At 43.0% G+C, this 21,455-nt stretch overlaps 1 protein-coding gene across 5 annotated transcripts in view; it reads right to left on the bottom strand.

Moving 5' to 3' along the window:
• The window catches only part of LOC126266656 (adipokinetic hormone/corazonin-related peptide receptor variant I-like), a 1,027,110-nt gene that overhangs the window by 701,249 nt on the left and 304,406 nt on the right, over positions 1-21,455 (bottom strand). The gene's annotated exons all lie outside the window — the stretch shown is intronic.

Raw genomic sequence — 21,455 nt, 5'->3', positions numbered from 1 at the left:
AGCAATGGCTGTCAATGGAAGACTGACGGCACAGCAGCGATCGGCAATTGTGTTACTTTTTCATGAAACGAAAAGCCATGTTGTCACTCAGAGGCGTTTTCGATAACAGTTTAACACACGATCGGTCCCTTGCAAGAACACCATCCACAAGTGGTAGGATAAATTTGTACAGGAAGGAAGAGTATTGGAAGCGAAGCGACCTCGGCCTAAGCCTATTTGTTCGCCGGAGAATATTGAAGCGGTACGAGTTGCTGTACAGAGAAGTCCCGGGAAATCGTATAGAAAGGCAGCAGTGCAACTGGTAATATCCAGATTCTCCGTTCAACGCATTCTTAAAAGTGACCTCCATATGTACCCATACAAGATGATCTGTGCACAGAAGTTCACTGAAGTACTCAAGTAGCAGAGACTACTGTTTGCTCAGTGGGCGGAGGATAGGGGAGAAACTCTCAACAACGTTTGGTTTTCAGACGGGGCGCATTTCCATTTACGTGGCGTGGTTAACAAACTAAGTGTACGCTTTTGGCCCACTGAAAACACACAAGTGCTTCGTGAACGACAACATTATGCTCTGAGGATTACAGGTGGGCAGTAATTTCCAGTCACAGACCAATTGGGCCCTTTTTCTTTGAAGAAACTTTGAACAGCGAGCGTTATTTGAGCATGCTTTGCAATAGCTTCGTTCCACAGCTTCTTGTTACTGCCTTGCCCTTCAACACGCAGTGGTTCATGCAAGATGGAGCAAGGCCACATACTGCAAACATTGTGTTGGAGTTTTTACATGAGCATTTCGACATGCGGATCATTTCACTCAGGTTTCCAGGTCGCTTCAATGACGGACAAAATTGGCCCCCCAATAGTCCAGACATCAATCCATGTGACTTTTTTTGGGGGGGTACCAAAGGAAAAATTTTTCCCGAAACGTCCACGTGATTTAATGGAGCTCAGAAGACTTATTCTTCAAGCTTGCAGTGAAATTCCGGCAGACATGTGCCGTAGGGTAATCACTAACGTCAGTGTTCGTTTGAAGGAAGTTAGGAAACGAAATGGTGGACATAATGAGCATGTGCTGAGTTAGAACAAATCTCCATGGACGGCTCTTTGTTGCAGTATATGTTCCTTTCAGATCCACAGCACTTCCTGTAAAAGAATCTTAATGCTAACAAAATGTAGTGGAAGGGGTTCGAGGCATTCCAGTTTTTAGTTAGCTGGTAAAATAACGTTGAAAAAGCAGTTAAGTTTACCAGTGGAAATTTTACTCTACTCACAAAACATTGTTTATAAATTGCGCTATTGATAAAAGGAAATATTTTAATACAGGATAATAAAAACCAGCTTCGTTCAACAAAAATGAGAGCAAATATTCCCTGAATGTGTTTCCAAGTTCTGCAATGGATCGGAGGATGACCTATGCCATATCACATCTACAATCTAGATTTAAGTTAAGTTTCATAAAAGAGAACACTATCAAAATGGTCTACAGCGACCCTCAATTATCTTTAATTACATATCTAACTTGACATAAATTACACTGGCTGATGTGGCTTCTCAATAATTATATAACAGAAAAATCATCGCGTTTCAGATTTTTACTTCAAGTAGCAAATGTGAACACCATGAGATTTAATTGACGATCGACACTAGTATTACGTAAAAAGGGGATGTAACACATGAGACTTCTGCAGTTCTGAGTGAAGCCTTATGGCGGCACCGCATGTATTCATTACCTTGTCGGTGTTTAGGCAGCATCAGGGGGCAGAGGGCGGCACAGCTCCACGCACCTCGCCGTCTCGGATGCAACTTCTCCTAACTTCTCCTTACAACAGTTTACCGAAATTGGTTAAAAAAAGGTATCTGACTGTGTTTTCAAGTGCCCAATCAGGGTCTCAATGTTAACCTTAAGCCCCGCCTACAAAAATTCTGGTTATCCAATGAGAAACGTTATACTTTTCGTGGTGGGTCAATGTTTTTAACGTTTGGAATGTAACAGAGACGTTTATAGTCTCACGCTAAAACTTTCATCTGTTGTGATCCTTTTAGTGTTTTCATAAGATCTATACTGTTCTTCTGGAGGGCTCTATCTTCTAACATGGGCGGGGGGGGGGGGGGGGGGGGGTGGTCCTGACGGTCGGCTGGCGACGTGGGTGTCCGTCCCTTATCGTAGGGCCTCCTAGCCTACACGACTCTGCTCTCATTCTCGTTTCGTCCCTCGGAACTGTGTCTGTTTCACAGTGGGAAGGTATGACCTGCATTTAGGCGTTCTTGTGTTAGTCTGTGGTATTCCATTTGCTCACTCGTTGATCGTATTACTTTGGTTAATTTAATGTCAGGATTTATTTGGAGCTATGTGACATACTGCCGGATTTGCTATCATGTCAGGGTTTTTATGGAAGGTGTTGGATTTGCCTGACACCTTACACCTTCAATTTACATAACATTCCGTTGCATAACGGACAGGCAAACGAAAGCGAGAGAGATGGAAAAAAATTAAGTGCACTGTACGTTATTTCAAAAGTAATCGCCATAACTGTTAACGAATCTATCCCGCTATGAGACGAGACGGATAGTGCGCACATGGGACAGTGTTTGATGTTGCCTACACAACCTTGACTTTACCAGGCGTACACCTCTTCAGACGAAGGAAATCGACGGCCACGAATATATTTCTCGAGGGAGGGCCTGCGCGTTCCCAAGGGTGTCTCGAATGTGCTGCAAAGGTTTCGTTGAGAACCCCTTACACACCCTACACAGAATCTCAATCTCTCCCTATGCGATTTCTGTATTTTTGGAACACTGGAGAAAGATATTTCTACGATACAGCAGAGCCTGTGTTATTCTGATGGTGATTCACTGCGGCGACCACAGCCGTTATGAAACACATCAGATGCATTCGCAACTGCGAATAATGACTATCATCACCTGTAGAATGGAATGCCGACAGTGGTAATTTGTGCCGGACCGGAACTCTAACCTGGATTTACCGCTTATCGCGAGCTCTGCCCTTACTAATTTTTTTTAATCTCATTTTGTTCGTAATTGTTCTTTGGATTTGTTCGGGGCGGACGTCCCATGACGCCTGTTAAAGTTCATCGTTGATCCGTTCACTCAGTTTTTTTTTATTATTATTACAGAGGGCAGCTAACCCTGTGACCGAACACGCTGAGATACCGTTCCGGCAACCGTTTTGGCTATCCGTACACCAATCACGGCCAGACCCAAACTTCCGTACGTCGTCAGCCATACCTCTACGGTCTGCAACTCGCACATCCATTATGTGTATTCCCGTACAGATCAGACGTTGTACATGCCCGGTATCGGCAGATAAAAACGAAACTGTAGTGCCTGTGTTATTCTGGTATGGTTGACGACAAATGGAAGTTTGGGTCTGGCCGTAAGTGGTGTACGGATAGCCAAACTGTAGCCGACACGGTAGCTCAGCGTGTTCGGTCAGAGAGCTGGTTAGCCTCTGTAATAAAAAAAACTAAGTGGAAGGATCAATAAAACGAACTTGAACGGATGTCATGTGACGTCCGCAACGACCAAAGACAAAGATCAACAACAACAAACAAAAAAAAACAAAAAAAACTGTAAGGCGACCGCTCGAGATAAGCGGGATATCCGGGTTCAAGTCCCGGTCTGGCATAAATTTTCGTTGTTGTCATTCCTTTATACGATGGAAATCATTCTTCGCAATTGCGAATGCATCTGAAGATATTCTTAACCGTCGATTTGCTTCGGACGAGGAGGTAAGCGTGGTTTCATTAGCAACCGCAAATATTTTTCCATGAAGCCATTCACCGTCTTGTAACAAAGTAAGAAGGTGTGTTAACAGTTATGGCGATTATCTTTGATATAATATACGGAGTACTTACTTCTTCCACATCTCTTTTTCAGTTGATCGCCCTTCGACATAGCTATTTATACTCTGCAATATTTGCCGGAATGATGCATTGTGCGTGGTTTGCTGCAAAACTGTGGGAGGGGAGAGGATCTTTTATGAACGCAAACTATTTCCTTTTTCCATAGATACTTGAAAAGGAGAATGTAATTGTAAAAATTCTGCGTTCATAACCTGTGCAAGAAGCCAAGAAAATTACTACTTCCTGTGTTTTTGCGATGATGGCCATCACTGTATGAGTCAATCATCAATTGTAAAATAATAAATATATCTAATTTTACATACGAACTTCTCGCCTACGCATTACAGTAGCTCCTTGGAAACTAATTTACAATCCAAATTTGCCTTTGTCTTTTCTTTTCATGCCCTTTGATGTACTGAGCGTTAATCTGACTTATTTACGGTGTAAGTAACGTAAAAAGTGAGAACAAAAAAGTTACTGACTAGGGAGTCGAACGTACGACAATGAGATTACAGTTCTAAACCCTTTCCGCTGTACTAACCGGTGCCAAGAGTCCAAAGGTAAATGGGTCATGTCCCGTCCGACCCGAGCCAAAAATTCTGTTTTTTTCTGAACGCCAGCATCACTCATCCGTTAGATGCAACTGTCAGGCAGGTAATACAGTGAGAAAGCTTTATATCTAACGGGAAAAAAACAAATAATGACTGTTGCACACCCTGGCAGACGTGAGAGTAATCCATCAAAACATGTAAAGTAGCCATAGCTACATTAAACGTACTCGCTTTTGACGGGCTATTCTTAGAACGGGAACATCTTTCCTGTATGGATGCGCTGGTTTCACTTATTTCTCTGGGACAGCAAGTTCAGAAGTTTATATTGGGTAGTAGCAAATTTCACCACAATTCTGCCCAACATCACGGTGGAAGTGTGACACCTTGAAGATATCGTCGCATGCCTCTTACCCACATTTTACCCTTCTTCTGACGTCTCCGCGATAGAAGTCAGAACTGGAACGCCCAGAGTTGAAATTACGCTGTTTTCTTATATGTGCTTAAAGTAATCGTTTCTGTCACATGACCGCGCAGAATCGACAGGAAAAGACTTCAGGAAGTAGCATAAAGGGCCCGTGGTCGCACCTCTTTACAGCACAGTGCGACTGCAATTTTTGCTCTGGTTCAGAACGGAGGTATATACAGGGTGGAATTTTAAGTTGACAAACCATAAGACACGGAAAAACAAGCTTCACACGAACAAAATGTGTAGAATCCAAAATTGATTATTTTCGAGGGAGCCATTGCTGGTGCTAAAATTAGCCCCCCCCCAGCCCCCTAGGGATGGGGTGGGAGGGAATTTTGAAATTTCAAATGCAAAACCACCATTTTTTATTACAGAATCAGATTATACATAAAGAACTACGTAAATTTTGTCTTAAACATTTGTTTTGATTCTTTGTAGTTTGCGCTGTAATTCAAAAAAATTCATGTTCTCATTTTTGCGTGGAAAATGGTTACGGATAAATAAAAGATACTTATTTACTTCTGAAATTTTGATTCGCTAAAACTAAAACTCTCCCTCTCTCCCCATAGTGTGGGGTTTGAGAGAGAGGAATTAGAGTTCAAATGTTGACCCACGAAACAAGCAAAAGTTATTCGAATCTGCGAAAAAAATTAATATGTGGATCAACATTTGTAAAACTCTCTCTCTCTCAAACCCCACACTATGAAGAGAGAGGGAGACTTTTAGTTTTAGCGAATCAAAATCTGATCGTACTGTGCAGAAAAACTGGTCTCTCTCCCTCGCTTCCCCGAGGCTCCTGGCCGCTTCTCGTGTCATTTCCAAACTTTCAGCTGTGTTATGTATAGTTTACTGTGTGGAACCACAAGGTACCGTTCAAATCCATTCGACGAAATCTGAACACGATCAGAAGGAGCAAAGGGTGTTTATGCAATGTTGACACGCGAATAAAACGGCGAACAGTGACTAAGACCAGCAGTATGGCAATACTGTCAGAGCCACTGGCCCACCTTTGTTGAGCACTTTGGAAATGTAGCTGGACAGAAAAACCCGTGAGAATGTCTCGGCTACCTGCTAGTAGACATGGATGAATGCAGAGGTGTTAGGAGGTTGCCTATCAGTGGTTTTATTCACGCATGTGACAATGTCGCATCCATTCGTGACCACGAGGCGGGAGGGCTGGAAGAAAAAAAAAAAAAAAAAAAAACATAAGCACCCTTTGCTGCTCGGACGGCGTTCAAATTTGGTCGCTTGTGGTTCCAAACTGTACAGCAGGGCAAAAACTGCGATCGCACTGGACTCCAAAGGCAGTGCGATCGCGTTCAGTGGGGCTACAGACCCAGAGCGTCCATAGAGAGCGCTTCAATCATCCACGGGTGTTAGCAGTGTCGAAGGCTGCTAAGAACATCTTCCTGTTGGTGATCGCACTGCGGACTCTCATTTCCGATCGCCAAATGCGTGGGGATCAAAGACCCAAGAGAAGGGGTGGTTTCATTTTCGCCCTTTATGTAATCCCCTGAGGCCCTTTCTTGTCGATTTGGAGTGGTAGTGTGTCTGGAATGTTTTCCACGGCCACACACAAGAATAATGCGTGATTTCAACGCTGGGCGTAGCGGTTGTAACCTCCAACGCAGAGGCGTGAAAGGAAGGGTAAAATTACAGACCAATATCCTTAACTACTGTTTGCAATGGAGTGCCTGGACATATTCTCAGAATATATTGAAGACTCTTCAGACTTAGAGGCTTATGTTCACGAATTAGCATTGCTTTAGAAAACATCGCTCGTGTGAAACTCAGCTTGCCCTTTTCTCGCATGATATTCTGCGAACTGTGGATGAAAGGCAGCACGAGGATTTCTGGAAAGGATTTGACATGGTGCCCCATTGCAGGCTGTTAAAAAAAGTATGAGGATATGGAATAGATTCGTAGATATGTGGTTGGCTCGAACACTTCATAAGTGACAGAACCCAGTATGTTGTCCTTGACGCCAAGTGTTCATCAGAGACGAGGGCATCGTCAGGAGTCCCCCAGGAAGGTATGATAGGACTGCTGTTGTTCTCTGTATACATAAACGATTTGCCTGACAGGGTGAGCAGCGTTCTTTGGTTGTCTGCTGTGGTGTACGTTAAGGTGTCGAAGTTGAGTAACTGTAGGAAGATACCATTTACACAAAATTTTGAGTTGGTGTGATGAATGGCAGCTTGCTCTAAAAGTGGAAAAATTTAAGTTAATGGGGGTGAGTAGGAGGAACAAACCAGTAATGTAAGGATACAGTATTACCGGTGACCTGCTTGACACAGTCACGTTGTTTAAGTATCTGGTCTTAACGTTGCCAAGCGATATGAGATGCAACGAGCATGTGAGAACTGTGGTAGGGTTGGCGAATGGTCGACTTCGATTTATTGGAAGAATTTTTGGAAAGCGTCGTTCATCTGTAATGGGAATCGCATACAGGACGCTGGTGCGACCTGTTCTGCAGTACTGCTGGAGTGTTTGGAATCCGTACCACGTCGGATTGAAGGAAGATATCGAAGCAGTTCAGAGGTGGGCTGCTGGATTTATTACCGTTTGTGGTGGTGTGCGTAATGTAAGACCTTCGGTACACACACCATCACATTCTTTGACTTGTCGCTCTAACGAAGTAGGTAAGTGTCAGCAATATGTCTCTTGGTCTTATCGTGTCGTGTTTATCTTCTGCCGTTAGGTCACACGACAGAAATGCCACTTGCAAGCTTAGAGTAGCAGATTGACGGTGACCAACTTTAAACAGAACCTGATTACTTTTCACACACATTTATTAAAATAATAAAATAGCATAGACATTACGTAACTTGATTCTGGATGTTGTTTACAATTGACAATCTGAAGTTCCTTTGGTCTTGGTACGTTAATCTTATTCTCACATATCTCTGATACTTGACAAAGTGTCTATTCATTTATCTTCATGGCTATGTACAGGAATATGGTAATCTTATTAGGCGCAGACTGAAACTTGACTACAGACTAACGCAGACTAATGTCGAATGGTACAGACAGGTGCAGATAAATGCAGACTCATACAGACTAATGCAGACTGACCAATCGGAGGTCTGTACACTCGTTTTAATACCTCACGCATACAGGTATCACTGCGCGAGTGTGACCTGCGTGGAGATAAGGTTCTACGTTAGCAGCAATCTCATTGGCTGCGTTACATATTAATACGCGGATCGGCGGAAGCAGAACTTGGTCCATCTCTAAGGCAGCGCCATCTCGTAGTGTGGAGATGGACGAGTGCTGTGCCTGCACTGTTGTGCTTAGCGGGGTGCGCTCTAGTGGGAAAGTTGTGTACGCGCTGACTACGCGGATGTACACAACATCGGTAGTTTCGAACAACACGTGTTACGGAGGTGTTTCGGGAACTCAAATGGGAATCCCTGAGGGAAGCAACACTACTGAGGAAATGTAGAGGCTCGGCATTTGAAGCTGATTGTCGAAGGATTCTACTGCTGTACTGCGCTTAAGGACTACTAAGATAAGATACGAGAAATTAGGGCTCATACGGAGGCATACAGATAGTCTTTTTTCGATCAGGGAAGGAAATGACTAGTAATGATAGAGGGCACCCTCCGCTACCAACCATACACTGGCGTTTTGTAAGAGGTATGCGACGATCTTCCTATAGTTTTCCATGTACACGGTGGCATTTGCAGAATTTTGCTGGAATTTGTTGCTAATGTGACGTTGTAGGAACGTCTCACCCTACAAACGAACTTCTGAGCTCTGACGTTCTGTATCTGAATGGTTCACACCGCTGTTTGTATTTTACAGGGTACCCTCCGCCAAGCACCGTAAGGAGGCTTGCGGAGCATCTATGCAGATGTAGATATAGAAGGGGTAAAATGTTTGTAAGAGAGATGCGAAAATCTTCCTATTGTGTGACACGTCCTCTGTGGCGCTGGGCGGAATTTTGGTGAAATTTGTGGGTAATGTGATGATGCAAATACACATCACACTTTCGTGCACTTCTCAGCGTACGTGGTCACCGACCTCCGTGAATTCCTCTCCTGTGCTAACCTCTTCATCTCAGAGTAACAGTTACAACGTACGTCGTCAATTATTTGCTGGATATATTCCAGACTCTGTTTTACTTCACAGTTTTTGCTCTCTACAGCTCCGTCTAGTACCATGCAAGTAATTCTCTGATGTCTTAATAGATGTCTTATCATCCTGTTCCTCCTCCTAATCAGTGTTTTCCACATATTCCTTTCCTCTCCGATTCTGCGCAGAACCTCCTCATTCCTTACCTTATCAGTTCACCTAATTTTCAACACTCGTCTGTAGCACCAGATCTCAGATGTTTCGATTCTCTTCTGTTCCGGTTTTCCCACAGTCCATGTTTCACTGCCATACAATGCTGTACTCCAAACTTACATTCTCATACATTTCTTCTTCAAATTGAGGCCTACGTTTTATACTAGTAGACATCTCTTGGCCAGGAATGCCCTTTACGCCAGTGCTAGTCAGCTTTTGATTTCCTCCTTGCTCCGTCCGTCGTTGGTTATTTTGCTGCCTAATCAGTAGAATTCCTTAACTGCATCTACCTCGTGAGCATCAATCGAGGTGTTAAGTTTCTCGCTATTCTCATTTCTGCTACTTCTCATTACTTTCGACTTTCTTCGATTTACTCTCAATCTATATTCTGTACTCATTAGACTGTTCATTCCATTCACCACACCATGTAGTTCTTCACTTTCACTCAGGATAGCAATGTCATCAGCGAATCTTATCACATCCTTTCACCATGGATTTTGATCCTATTCCTGAGCCTTTCTTTTAGTTCAATCATTCCTTGTTCGATGAACTGATTGAACAGTAGGGGCGAAGGTCTACATCCGTGTCTTACACTCTATTTAATCCGAGCACTTCGTTCTTGGCCGTCCACTCTTTTTATTCGCTCGTCGGTCTTGTACGTTTTGCCTCTAGTGCCTTTATCTTTCCTAAACCCCAACTGCTCGTGGTCTAAGATATCCTCAGTTTTCTTATCCATTCTTCTATATATTATTCTTATGAGCAACTTGGATATATGAGCTGTGAAGCTGACCGTGCGGTAGTTCTCGCACTAGTCAGCTCTTGCAATCTTCGAAATTGTGTGGATGATATTTTTGAGTCATATGGTATGTCGCCAGACTCATACATTCTACACACCAACGAGAATAGTGGTTTTATTGCCACTTACTTTGCCTGCCGTGGTGGCCGAGTGGTTCTACGCGCTACAGACTGGCACCGCGCGACCGCTACGATCGCAAGTTCGAATCCTGCCTCGGGCATGGATGTGTGTGATGTCTTTAGGTTAGTTAGGTTTAAGTAGTTCTAAGTTCTAGGGAACTGATGACTACAGAAATTAAGTCCCATAGTGGTTAGAGCCATTTGAGCCACTTACTTTAGAAATTTTGTTGGAGTGTTATTGTGGTGTCACCGCCAGAAACCACACTTGCTAAGTGGTAGCCTTTAAATAGGCCTCGGTTCGTTAGTATACGTCGGACGCGCGTGTCGCCACTATCAGTGATTGCAGACCGAGCGCCGCCACACGGCAGGTCTAGTCTAGAGAGACTCCCTAGCACTCGCCCCAGTGGTACAGCCGACTTTGCTAGCGATGGTTCACTGCCTACATACGCTCTCATTTGCAAAGACGACAGTTTAGCATAGCCTTCAGCTACGTTATTTGCTACGACCTAGCTTGGCGCCATATTCCGTTACTATGTCGTCTGAACAGATAATATTGTGACTCATGTACCGTCAAGAGCGACTTTCATCATTATGGATTCAAGTTAAGTATCGAATTAATTACGTCCGCTTCCTGAATTCTAATTCTAATTCATGTTCCAGACCTCACGTCAATATAGTTCTTCCCTCCTCACGCCAGCCTGCATGAGCTAAAACGCGGGCATTTCGGCCTCCACTAGTAACACGGTGTTGGCTCTTCTGCCAACACAACAGTTATCTATCCCTCTGCCTTATTTGATTTTAAGTCCTTCGAAGCTCATATACTAAGACGAAAAGCGGGATCTTCTCACCCAAGCCACCTGAGCGGCTTTCAAATCCAGTCGCTAACCTGCAAGATTCGGAACATCGTTTCCCCTGACCTCCAGAATGTTAACCAGACTCTGTTGCCCTACTGACGAAACCATCCTGCAGGAGTTCTCAAGCAAACGGAGTCAGTTTCTTTGACACGAAAGACAGAAAACCCCACCGACCGCCAACTCTTTCACACGAATGAAAGAAAACCCCACCGACTATTAACTAGAGTCTGTATCCATCGACACGCTGCAGAACTGCGCCGAGTTTTATGCTGAACGTGGCACTAAGTGGATTTGGCCTGTTTCTGTCTGGTATCGCGGCTGCCACTCGCATTCTTCGCTCCAGCACTCGAGATCACGGCTGGAATTAAAGTGTGAACCGGCCGCTGCTCGCGTGTGCCAACAGGTGGCTGGCAACAGCCGAGCGATAAGCGCGTGTCCAAACATGGTGCCCTCCTCGTGTGCCCAAAAACTTAACGGACCTGTGCCTGCGCGCGTGGCAGTCACCGCCACTTGGGGGCCTTTCTGGCCACCAGCCGCACCCACCTGTGGAGGTGTAGGGTTTTCGTGAACCGTGATTTGGGGCCACAGTTGGATGTAATTTCCCTACTGAGACATTAGGAGCTTCAGTCAACCAACAGGCCACCCTCAGGCAACGAGAACTACATTAATAAAAAGGTCACTCTTCGACGAACGTGGGCATTTGTTTCGAAAACAGTGTTATCCATTTACTGCACTCCCGGTCACGGCGTACTGAACTTTAAGCGGACCAGGTGTGTGCAGGCTTCGTGCAGAACTAGAGCTCAGTGTCTCTCGGCTTTGCTCGTTCCTTCCCTGAAGTACCGGGTACACCGAGAAATTTCATTTAGTATTCTTGTGCGGCATTTGCCGATCGCCACAGTCTCTTAAGTTCGGGAGAAACATGGTGTCAAAGCTGTTTACCCTTCGTTGTTTCTCCGTGGTATGGAGGACGTTCACAGGTCCAGCGAATGATTACACAAAAAGAGGTAATCTAGCGATTTATCTTCAAAGGCCTTTAAGAATGAATGCGAATGACAGAAAAGAGGTATGAGAATTCTCGGTATGTATAGGCGACGAGTACTGCAACTCTGCTATGAAACGACTTTACAGTACTGCGTACAAAGAATTTAAAGATTTAGTTGACAATGAGAGAGCAAAAACTTCCAACGATCAACAGACAGGAGTCATTATTGAGAACAACAAGAAGCGTTTGTGGTAAATTTGCAGGCACGTAGACGGGAAGAAGTTGCTGGTATGGAAAGAAAAATTTCTGAAGACGCACACGTTTTTCCACTGTCGGCAACAGCAGTGCTCCATGGTACTGAACTAAGAGTATGGATACTTAATATATACTGCAAAGTACGCTGGGTAAGGAAAAGGGGAAAGTCTGGATCGGTTCTTCTATTCAAAATCCGCAGTTGTTGAATTTTTGAAGGAAAAAGACGTGTAGCGACGAAAAGTAAAATATCCGGAATGGACTGCAACTTCGTATTTTAAGTGGACTAGACTGTACATTGCCCAGACTAAAATATTGCAAGGTGAGAAGCAACTTCTTTCTTAATTGATGGGAATGGGTTTACAAAGAAAATTCTGTTATAGAAGGAACACATTCTGGCAAACACAGTCCTGTTTCCTAAGAACACTGCCGTTAAAGATATTCGAGGTCTGGAGAATTCATTGTGGCTTTGAAAGAATTACAACCAGTTCACTCTGGGAAGGGGAAGAGAGAACGTTGGCGAGCTATGTGTAAACACTCCCTACCCGGTTAGTGCTCGCTCAGCGTTTGCACTGATAGTTCCTTTCAGGATGTGTTCTTCCATAGGCTCTCTATAATCGTTAAACCTTTTCTCATCTGCAATCACCACCATGGACGTTAGCGATTTCAGCCCCCGGCTCCAGAAACTTTACAAAATCAGCCACACAATGTCACCCCCTGAAATACCTGGAAATGAACATGTAAATGTTCTAGGCATCTCTTCATGGAGCTATTGAAAATGATAAACTCCCTCTTACAGGTATCATACCAATGCTCAGAAAGCTGTTGTCCTCTGACTGACAAGAGAAATGGTCGAAAACATCTGAAATCAAAGCCAAAGTACTTATAGGCCTACGGCAAATATTTAATTCTCTGTCCGCAGCTTTTGAAACATTTCTTAGAAGACATGCAAAGAACATTTTATTGTTAATAGATATACAGTCAACGTGGACTGAACTGGGAATACCCCAAATAGATACCAATGGCTATTTATCATTTCTTGTTATGTTACCAGTTGAAATTTTACAGAATGCCTCCACTGTGTATCCTGTGTTACATATTCATCTCGCTTACTCGTTTTAATATACTCTGATTATAAAACTTGTTTTATGTCCAACCAGTCGTTTGTTACGTCTATGTAACTTCATACCAGGCTACGACCCAAACTAATATCCATCATTAACTGTCAAAACAAATTGTAATAAAACATCTTCTGTGTTGAGATGGTTGTATGGGAACATTCCGAAAGCCAATAAATAAGAAGAAGGCTACAAATATAGTTCCCTAAACGTTTAGAAGACACTCCTACATTACATGTGCTTTCGAGACTATTTGCCGTTGCATTTGAAGGCGCCTATGCGCATATGCAGATGTAACTGATTACCTGCAAGGTAATTCCCGTTTTAATGACAAATCGTTTTACGTTAAAGCTTACCACGACGTCTACATTGCCTTTCTTAGTTAGAGTTTCCACGTCTCCATAATCAGGTTGCCAAAGTGCTACAACATTTCGATGGCCATATTTGTCTGAAGGAACTTGTTTTATTATGAAAGTAAATAAGTCATGAGAACCTGTCAGCCTGAGTGCGAAAATCTCTGAAATTGTCCCATTCTGCCCATATGCAGACAGTCCGCACCAGATAAAAATTATATTTATGTCTTCAAAAAATTTTATTATGTCAAGAGAACGACGAAAATAACTGAAGAATTCACATTTTTTATCTATGTTGCTGCCAAATACGAAACATAAAACCAAGGCGTATTCAGAACGACTGCACTGTTATTTAAATGCGCCAGATTTGCAATTCCCCTCTTTTCCCTTTCTTCGCTCACAGACAGGGTGGCGTGGTGGTGGGGGAAGTATGCAGCGAGGGTGAGGGCTACGCACTCGTGGCGAGCTGTGGCTCACGAGCCAAATTCTTTGCCGCCCCTGATTTACCGCATCAAAATTAGAAGCTGTCACATTTTATAATTTCGATGTAACAAAACGCGAATTGTAATTTGGATACAAATGATTACGTTTCAGGAAGCAAGTTGTGTAATAAGTCGTTCTAAATGTATGAAAAGGTCTGTTGTTTGACCTAAACTTAGGTTAGTTGCAATGAAAATGTGAAACACAGCTGTTGTACCAAATCACGATTTTGAAAAGTATTTAAAATTACTAAACAATCGCCCATTATAGTTAACTTAGGTTTTCGTAATTATTTGTTTGTAGTGGCCCTCCTCAGTGAAAACTCAGTCCTATTTCAGGAGAGGGGAGGAGGGGAGGGGGTGACGAGAGCAGTACTGTCAGACCGTCTGATCTGCTTTGAGCACGCTATGCCACATTTATCATCTTTACAATAACGGTCATTTGAAGACTACTTTAACACATTATCAGCTCTGAACTACTGTAACACTAATATTACTGCTGTCTGTGATCTGCAACTTGTACTCATTGTCTTAAAAATTTTTTGAACGTTACATTTGACCCAGTTTTCTCCAATTACCATATGGTTTCGACTAGATTTTAGCGCAACGTCATACTTTCTTTTGGCATAGTATTTATTGCCCTTACTGATGTCTCTTACAACAACACTGTAAATTGTGCAAAGCTTGATGTTAATTCGAAAAACCATATTAATGCTAATCCCGACCTTAATGACCTACATCTTAATATATGTTATATTTTAAAACTTTCGTTCTGATGGCCAAACATTTTAATTTATTATTGCATGTCATTTTCCTTTTAATATGGAGAACTACGGCCTGAAATATAAAATGCGAGACAAGACATCATAAAAGATAAATTATAACATCACAGTGGAGCTGAAATACGTACTTAATAAATCAGTATGGATTACGTTGTTGCTTCCTACTCCATTCTTCAACACTGGGCACTTATGGTATTGCAGAAGTGAGTATGAAGCAACAAGATACACTGTATTGATGTTTATCGATCTGATGATGGAATTCTCACAAAACGCGTCATGAGATGATAAATGGAAAGCGTGTATAGCATGATAAATTGACAATTTTTGCCGCTATGAGCGTACTTTGATGACTGAACACTTAAGTAATATGTATTCTTTGGATACCAGAGGCTATGTTATTTGTAGAGCAAGAGCGAGAGAATCGTCTGCAGAGAAAGAGACAGTGCTGAATCGCCGCTAATTAATGAGCTTCGGCGGCGGACGTGCCACACGGAGAATAAAATTTTATTTGAGATGTTCCCTGATGTGTATTTGAGGATAGCGGATCCTTTTGAGATGGTTTTATAGAGATACAACACTTTTGGAAAAACATAGTATGCATTGAGTTTTTGCTGCGAGCTCTAGCCGAATAATTATTGTAAAGACTGTACATAGCAATATCTTCGTTTTTGTGTTCAGAATCTTAATTATTTTTCCTCACTGTCTACTTTGAATTAAAAGTATTTCATTAGAAAAGCAAGGAATACACTTTACATAATTTAAATATTATATGTGAGGATCTATTTTTATGATGTATGAAAATCCTAAAAAATTGTAGTTCATGTTAGCACTAGGCACTTGTAATATAATTTCAAAATATCCTTTTATTCATTTGTAAACATTTCACTGAAGGTTGTCATCACTGTTAGAATGAACAGGGTGTACAGCAAGCTCTATTTTTGAAAGTAGAACAAAAGTCTCTCTTGCAAAAGCAGTCTAAAGTAAAATAAGGCGAAAAGCCAGGCAGTGATTTATTTCAGGGTCATGCATTTCTGCGCTTCACATTCTTACAACTGAGCAAGATAGGGCAGAGCTGAGATATCTGTTGCAAGGTGAGAATTGCATGGCCTTACGAAATTTCTGACATGAAATTACGATTAATTTTCATTTGGAATATTTCGTATAAATTCAGTAAAAGGGCACTGCTTTAATACGCAACAGTTAGCCATTTTGTGTGCTTTTTAATGAGGAATCAATTCTGCACAGTATTGATAATCAAAATTTATATCTAATATTCCTTACAAACAGACAGATTCAGTTTATTGGAAATGGTATCAAATAAATCGTAAGTGATTTTTGCAGTTAACGTTCATATTCTAAAGCCGTGTCGGTAAGACTATTCTAGAGCAGAATGCAATGACGATACTTTAATCGGGATTTAACAGTACCATCTCCCGCATCGCTAGCGAGAGGTTTTGGCACACAAATCATTTCCAATTACCAAGTTGAAGATTTAAAAGCTTCAAAATATTTTGATGATCAAGGCAAGTGGCTTAGTATTTACTGCTAATGATCGCAGATCTTGTAACACCAATAATCGATAGATTTATGTATATTCCGTGTGAGGTCTCTGCTGACATTGTACAATAGCATATCTTCATAGTCAAGATCATTGGTTGTGCAAATATTTGATAATCATGATAATTATTTTGACGTTTTAAGAAATTATACAGTAACGGTACCTCTGGTTTATACATAAAACTCTGTGAAAGTAATAATTTGTAGAAACTCCGTATATTCTAGTGGTCCATAATTATGGAAGCTAAATGTAAAACCTGTTACGGAAGTAATTTAACTGCAGCGGCCGATGCATCCAACGACGCCATTACGTGGCGATATGAACTTATAAAAATTAGCGGAAGCAAAAAGCTCGCCCGCTATTAACATAATATATATTTTTCTCCACAGCCACCCGACGTTGCAGAAATATGCAGCTTTAAGATTCTTATTTTCATTACAACAGCCGAGAGCCAGAGGCAGGACTCCGACTACAATGCAATGGTTAACGGAGATAAGAAACACTCTCGCGCGTGTGTGGGCCGCAATTGCAATTAATAACTAAAGATTTTTTGGTTTAAAGTGAACTGACTAGCCGAGGAAGTTAATATGAAAAGTTTATTCCATTGTTCAACTTTTATTCTCATGTTTTAAGATTCAGCGAGTCTAACGTTCAATAATTTGCACTGAAGATTAAGAATTGTAAATCAAAATGGAATGAAATATCATTTTGATTAAGGCCCACCACGTAAGTAGGCAACAATCACCATTACCAATCAATTTTTGCAGTAAATAATAAATTAAATTACGACTGCCGACGTACGCGAGACCCGTCAGCAAGGGGAGCCAGGCAACCGAGTGGAGCATTCTCCATGACTTTGTTACTACCCTTGTCACTTACAACGTGTACAAGGCTTACTAGCGACAGACTTTTCACTTCAGGAGCAGTTGTGGCACTGGTTTCCTTCCCAGGCAACAACGATTCCGGGATTTGTGTCATCTATCCTGTTCACAGATGAGGCCACCTTTACGCGGAGTGGTATCTTCAACTTTCATAACAGTCATCTGTGGGATAGTATGCAGAACCCCTGTGGTATGGTGACAGCGAATCATCAGCATCGTTGCAGCCAGCATGTGTGGGCCGGGGTAACTGACGAGCGCATATCGGGACCAGCCTTCCTTCCACGTCGCCTAACGGGCCGGAACTATCGGTGTTTTTAGCGTGTGACTTTGCCTCTCCTGCTGGAAGAAGTTCCACGGATGATTCTAAAGGTCATGTAGCTGCTACATGATGGTGATCCAGTGCATTTCCTGGTCGATGGATCCGACGAGTGGACCCACTCGCATAGCCTGCTCGTTCACCGGATCTCAACTGGTGCAATTTCTGGTTATTGGGCCATCTCAAATGTGTCGTGTACGCAGAGCCCATTCTTGATGTGGAGACACTGTAGCAGCGTATTCGTCCTACATTTGGCACTGTTCGCATGCAACCTGGCGATGTGAACGTGCGGGACAGAATATGCTATGGCGAGTACACGCATGAGTTGAGGCACATGGAAACTATTTTCAGCACATACTGTAACTGTGGCTGCATGGTACAGCGCATATTAGACCGCAGTCCCTAACACTGTACTATTGAATCAATGGTCTCTAGCACGGAAACGATGCATTTCCAGACTTAAGTTCATTAGACCTTTTTTGTTCAGCATCCTCTCATGGATCAGTCCCTAGAGTTTGTACACGGGGGAAAAATATCACACTCTCTAAGGAACGAAAAACTCCAGACGGCCTATTGTCCTGGCAGCAAACCGAGCGAGGTGGTGGAGTGGTTAGCACACTGGACTCGCATTCGGGAGGACGACGGTTCAATCCCGCATCCGGCCATCCTGATTCAGATTTTCCGTGATTTCCCTAAATCATTCCAGGCAAATGCCGGGATGGTTCCTTTGAAAGGGACTACCTTCCCCCTCCTTCCCTAATCCTATGAGACCGATGACCTCGCCGTTTGGTCTCTGGCAGCAAACTACGGTAAGTCTTTCTATAGGCAAGATGGCGTAAGAAGATCCCTCACAGCTCGTAGCGTTGTTCCCAGCTTTCATCTGTGAAGTGCTAGCAGCTGCAGGCTAAAATAGCACACGTCTACAGAGCTATCACAACACTGAGCTGTTGTCATATAACGTGTTACGTTATTCGATGAGCTAGGCCTGCGAAGCTGCCGCGCCCAGCCCATTGTAACTGTCAGGGATCAAATTACGCCGACGTATTGGGTCGGCAAGGCCCCAAAACGTAAGTATGATGTGCATTTGAGTTTTTCAATCCACACGTGCTGTCTGGGAAGCACATGGTGTGAAAAGAGATTCGATGCAGGTATAAATAATTTTTTACAAGAAACTAAATGAGAAAATATACGTTTTACAAGGCTCACACACACACACACACACACACACACACACACACACACACACACACACACACCAACAAACAAACAAACAAACAAACACCACCACCACCTCAGTTAGGGATAACCATAAAAAAAATTTCGAGGATTCATTTGAGTTTTATATAGTAAGTAAAGCACGGAACGTTTTTACTGTCTTGTTATGTGTCATTTGTTGTGCAAGTAGTGCTCATATGTAGGGGCATGAGTGTTCCAGTGACCATGTCACTCGTTTGACTTAATTCAGCAAGAGGTGTTGTATTCGTGACTGGTGGTCCTAGGGAACGGTGCTGATTAGCGCTGCAAGGACGAATGAATTTCACTACAATCCACAGCTTGTGAACTACAATTGCTCTGCTGCTATTGGTTTAACAACTCTATCTCTGTAACGATTCGCAAAACTCTTATCTTGGTCCGCATAATGAGATCTGGCTGAAACTTTTTCGCGGTCACAGTCACGGTTTGTAAAATATGTCTATTTAATTCTCTTGTTGTGGTGATTTCGACAGCTCTTGCAGACAGGTTTTTAAAGTGAAGTCGGTTTCTTTCTTCTTTTTTAAATAGTTCAGAAGGGCTTCAATATCCTTCTTCATTTCGCCCAAAGGACTTTGACATGCGGCTAAAAGAGGGATTCCGATATTGGCTGAGATAGGGGGGGGGGGGGGGGGGGAGGAAAGTGGTTCAGACTCATCTGTTTCTGGACAGTTACCATGAGCGTTGCTACAGAGGCCACTGTGGCGTTCCGCCAACACTTCACGGCAATTTTCCATATTTCCAGTATGCGGTACAACATTTGAGAAAGTGCTCCTTTCATCTTCGACACATTCTAGAAATCTCAGCCTGACGTAGCAGCTGACTCTCTTCGTTTTTGCAACAGAACCTGTGACACCTTTTTCTCCTTTTCTGTGCCTTCTGTGTGTATACGTTGAAGTATCATTCCCGAATATATTACGCGCCAACTCCAATAACTAAAGATTCTGTGGGCGTTTGAAGCCGAGCGTGCACGGCACGCCTCGGAGTTTGCCACAAGTCGTTATCGATGCCATCACCCCTACTTATAATGATGTGATTTTGTCGTAACTACCTATCGGACCAAGCTGCTGAGGTCATCGGTCGCTAGACTTACAAACTACTTAATCTAACATAAACTAACTTACGCTAAGGACAACACGTACACCCATCACCCATTACCGAGGGGGGTGGGGGGGGGGTGGAGCCGTTGGCTCCTGAGACCGCCTACACCGCGCCGCACTGATTTGGCGATTTTACTCAAAATATGAACGAAAGTCTTAATAGTCTCATTTGGAGGCACTCTCCAAAAATAACATGCAGCCGAAGCGTAATCGTCAACATTGCTTGAAATTTCGCCGTATGTCTAGTCAATGTAGCCGTGCGGGGGAAGGATGCGTTCTAAGGCGTTGCGCCATGGTCCGCGCGTCTACCCCCCGTCGGAGGTACGAGTCGTCCCTCGGGCATGGGTGTGCGTCCTTGCCGTAAGTTAGTTTAAGTTAGATTAAGTAGTGTGTAAGCTTAGGGACCGATGTCCTATGCCGTTTGGTCACATAAGATCTTACCACAAAATTACAATTTTTTTTTATTCAGTGTAGGCCATAGTCCATTAATGCGCGTGGTAAATGGCCTTCAAATCTAAGTCGGAGATGAAATGTGCCGAGTCCGTGAAGATAGAGACGCCAGCAGGGATGCACTCAGTGACGAAAAGAGCTTTGAGGGCGAAAAGGAGGGGGTTATCAGGTCGAATTTGCGGAAAGCGGTCATCCACTATGCCTATGCAACAAGAAGTGGAGCAAATACATAACTTATAATAAATAACAGCGACTACTGCAGGTAGTACTATTGTCTTAATAAAAAAGATGCAAGATCTTTTGCAAAACAAAAGGTTAAAAAGAATACGGAAGGAGGTGGATGCGAACCTGCTTTTTCTGTTTTCACAGCGCATTACGCTATCAACTATGCTACGTCTTCCATACATCAGGCTCTCCTTATATGATGGACACTGTCTGAAGACAATCAACAAATGTCATTATTGTTTAACGATGATAGATTATAACAGAACGATGCACTTTCGATACATCATCGTTTTGCCGTAGCACACAAACAGTATACAATCGTAGTAAACAAGTTATGACACTAAAAAACGTCATACACTGGAAACATTTTTGTTTTAACAAATCGTATCTAGAGCCACGCGTTTTCGACAGATCTTCCGGACCGGCACACAGTTTTAATCTGTCAGGAAGTTTCATATCAGCCCACACTCCGCTGCAGAGTGAAAATACCGTTCCAGCTTATATTCATACCATGTACTCAATAAGGCGAACAAACTACCTAATAAGAAATGTAACTCATCAGAATTTGACCGCTCCTGTGTTCTGTTTGTGATGTACAAGCGATGTTGCATGTCACTGGACACGTTCTCCTCCACGGAACGAAAATCCGACACGCCAGATACTTCGTTTCGCGCTTCGCAGTGTAGTGGGGGAAACGTGGAACTCCAGCGAGGACCACGAGGAAGACAGGCCGCGGCGCGTACGTCACGAAGGTAGTGCTGAACTCGCTCGC

The sequence above is a fragment of the Schistocerca gregaria genome, chromosome 4 (genome assembly GCF_023897955.1).
Source record: "Schistocerca gregaria isolate iqSchGreg1 chromosome 4, iqSchGreg1.2, whole genome shotgun sequence".
NCBI classification, from domain to species: Eukaryota; Metazoa; Arthropoda; class Insecta; order Orthoptera; family Acrididae; genus Schistocerca; species Schistocerca gregaria.
The sequence above is the reverse complement of the archived record's forward strand: the minus strand, read 5'-3'. Positions and strand labels throughout refer to the sequence as shown.